Source organism: Lasioglossum baleicum, unplaced genomic scaffold (assembly GCF_051020765.1).
Source record: "Lasioglossum baleicum unplaced genomic scaffold, iyLasBale1 scaffold0057, whole genome shotgun sequence".
Taxonomy (NCBI): Eukaryota; Metazoa; Arthropoda; class Insecta; order Hymenoptera; family Halictidae; genus Lasioglossum; species Lasioglossum baleicum.
The window spans coordinates 750001-754000 of record NW_027469117.1 but is presented as its reverse complement, the minus strand read 5'-3'; positions in this window follow the sequence as shown (position 1 = coordinate 754000).

Genomic DNA, 4000 nt, shown 5'->3' with positions numbered 1-4000 from the left:
AATAAACTCAGAATAATGTTCCGGGCGCATTCCGAGCAACTCCGACCGAGCGAAATTTTTCTAAGTCCAACCGCCAAGAGTAAACTTTTTTCCTAGCGTTCCCAGACCATTATAAATATTAGATCATTGTATAATAACGCATTCTAACAATAAATATCAAGTATCAAAGCTCTAGGATGAATATTTATCGAATAAACTCAGAATAATGTTCCAGGCGCATTACGAGCAACTCCGACCGAGCGAAATTTTTCTAAGTCCAACCGCCAAGAGTAAACTTTTTTCCTAGCGTTCCCAGACCATTATAAATATTAGATCATTGTATAATAACGCATTCTAACAATAAATATCAAGTATCAAAGCTTTAGGATGAATATTTATCGAATAAACTCAGAATAATGTTCCGGGCGCATTGCGAGCAACTCCGACCGAGCGAAATTTTTCTAAGTCCAACCGCCAAGAGTAAACTTTTTTCCTAGCGTTCCCAGACCATTATAAATATTAGATCATTGTATAATAACGCATTCTAACAATAAATATCAAGTATCAAAGCTTTAGGATGAATATTTATCGAATAAACTCAGAATAATGTTCCGGGCGCATTGCGAGCAACTCCGACCGAGCGAAATTTTTCTAAGTCCAACCGCCAAGAGTAAACTTTTTTCCTAGCGTTCCCAGACCATTATAAATATTAGATCATTGTATAATAACGCATTCTAACAATAAATATCAAGTATCAAAGCTTTAGGATGAATATTTATCGAATAAACTCAGAATAATGTTCCGGGCGCATTGCGAGCAACTCCGACCGAGCGAAATTTTTCTAAGTCCAACCGCCAAGAGTAAACTTTTTTCCTAGCGTTCCCAGACCATTATAAATATTAGATCATTGTATAATAACGCATTCTAACAATAAATATCAAGTATCAAAGCTTTAGGATGAATATTTATCGAATAAACTCAGAATAATGTTCCGGGCGCATTGCGAGCAACTCCGACCGAGCGAAATTTTTCTAAGTCCAACCGCCAAGAGTAAACTTTTTTCCTAGCGTTCCCAGACCATTATAAATATTAGATCATCGTGTGGTAAAGCATTTTGAAGACAAATATCAAGTATGAAATCGCTCGGATGAGTATTTATCGAATAAACTGAGAATAATGTTCGGAGCGCATCGCTTGCTCGGCCGCTCGAACGAATCGTTCGCGCGCCGAGGCGCGTCGGATCGCCGTGCGAAGGAGCTGGAGCGAAATTTTTCTAAGTCCAACCGCCAAGAGTAAACTTTTCTCCCCGAGCTCCCGCACGACTTTAATCGTTATATCCACGCACGATACCGCTTGTCATCAACATTTCTCGAGTTTCAAAGCTCTCGGACGCGTATTGCTCCAGTTTTTGAGAAATATTGCTCCGACCGCCAAGAGTAAACTTATCTTTCCGGTTGACTCGGACAATTATAAATATTAGATCATCGTGTGGTAAAGCATTTTGAAGACAAATATCAAGTATGAAAGCGCTCGGATGAGTATTTATCGAATAAACTGAGAATAATGTTCGGAGCGCATCGCTTGCTCGGCCGCTCGAACGAATCGTTCGCGCGCCGAGGCGCGTCGGATCGCCGTGCGAAGGAGCTCGAGCGAAAGTTTTCTAAGTCCAACCGCCAAGAGTAAACTTTTCTCCCCGAGCTCCCGCACGACTTTAATCGTTATATCCACGCACGATACCGCTTGTCATCAATATTTCTCGAGTTTCAAAGCTCTCGGACGCGTATTGCTCCAGTTTTTGTGAAATATTGCTCCGATCGCCAAGAGTAAACTTATCTTTCCGGCTTACTCGGACAATTATAAATATTAGATCATCGTGTGGTAAAGCATTTTGAAGACAAATATCAAGTATGAAATCGCTCGGATGAGTATTTATCGAATAAACTGAGAATAATGTTCGGAGCGCATCGCTTGCTCGGCCGCTCGAACGAATCGTTCGCGCGCCGAGGCGCGTCGGATCGCCGTGCGAAGGAGCTGGAGCGAAATTTTTCTAAGTCCAACCGCCAAGAGTAAACTTTTCTCCCCGAGCTCCCGCACGACTTTAATCGTTATATCCACGCACGATACCGCTTGTCATCAACATTTCTCGAGTTTCAAAGCTCTCGGACGCGTATTGCTCCAGTTTTTGAGAAATATTGCTCCGACCGCCAAGAGTAAACTTATCTTTCCGGTTGACTCGGACAATTATAAATATTAGATCATCGTGTGGTAAAGCATTTTGAAGACAAATATCAAGTATGAAAGCGCTCGGATGAGTATTTATCGAATAAACTGAGAATAATGTTCGGAGCGCATCGCTTGCTCGGCCGCTCGAACGAATCGTTCGCGCGCCGAGGCGCGTCGGATCGCCGTGCGAAGGAGCTCGAGCGAAAGTTTTCTAAGTCCAACCGCCAAGAGTAAACTTTTCTCCCCGAGCTCCCGCACGACTTTAATCGTTATATCCACGCACGATACCGCTTGTCATCAATATTTCTCGAGTTTCAAAGCTCTCGGACGCGTATTGCTCCAGTTTTTGTGAAATATTGCTCCGATCGCCAAGAGTAAACTTATCTTTCCGGCTTACTCGGACAATTATAAATATTAGATCATCGTGTGGTAAAGCATTTGGAAGACAAATATCAAGTATGAAAGCGCTCGGGTGAGTATTTATCGAATAAACTGAGAATAATGTTCGGAGCGCATCGCTTGCTCGGCCGCTCGAACGAATCGTTCGCGCGCCGAGGCGCGTCGGATCGCCGTGCGAAGGAGCTCGAGCGAAATTTTTCTAAGTCCAACCGCCAAGAGTAAACTTTTCTCCCCGAGCTCCCGCACGACTTTAATCGTTATATCCACGCACGATACCGCTTGTCATCAATATTTCTCGAGTTTCAAAGCTCTCGGACGCGTATTGCTCCAGTTTTTGTGAAATATTGCTCCGACCGCCAAGAGTAAACTTATCTTTCCGGCTTACTCGGACAATTATAAATATTAGATCATCGTGTGGTAAAGCATTTCGAAGACAAATATCAAGTATGAAAGCGCTCGGATGAGTATTTATCGAATAAACTGAGAATAATGTTCGGAGCGCATCGCTTGCTCGGCCGCTCGAACGAATCGTTCGCGCGCCGAGGCGCGTCGGATCGCCGTGCGAAGGAGCTCGAGCGAAATTTTTCTAAGTCCAACCGCCAAGAGTAAACTTTTCTCTCCGAGCTCCCGCACGACTTTAATCGTTATATCCACGCACGATACCGCTTGTCATCAATATTTCTCGAGTTTCAAAGCTCTCGGACGCGTATTGCTTCAGTTTTTGAGAAATATTGCTCCGACCGCCAAGAGTAAACTTATCTTTCCGGCTTACTCGGACAATTATAAATATTAGATCATCGTGTGGTAAAGCATAATGAAAACAAATATCAAGTATGAAAGCGCTCGGATGAGTATTTATCGAATAAACTGAGAATAATGTTCGGAGCGCATCGCTTGCTCGGCCGCTCGAACGAATCGTTCGCGCGCCGAGGCGCGTCGAATCGCCGTGCGAAGGAGCTCGAGCGAAATTTTTCTAAGTCCAACCGCCAAGAGTAAACTTTTCTCCCCGAGCTCCCGCACGACTTTAATCGTTATATCCACGCACGATACCGCTTGTCATCAATATTTCTCGAGTTTCAATGCTCTCGGACGCGTATTGCTCCAGTTTTTGTGAAATATTGCTCCGACCGCCAAGAGTAAACTTATCTTTCCGGCTTACTCGGACAATTATAAATATTAGATCATCGTGTGGTAAAGCATTTTGAAGACAAATATCAAGTATGAAAGCGCTCGGATGAGTATTTATCGAATAAACTGAGAATAATGTTCGGAGCGCATCGCTTGCTCGGCCGCTCGAACGAATCGTTCGCGCGCCGAGGCGCGTCGGATCGCCGTGCGAAGGAGCTCGAGCGAAATTTTTCTAAGTCCAACCGCCAAGAGTAAACTTTTCTCCCCGAGC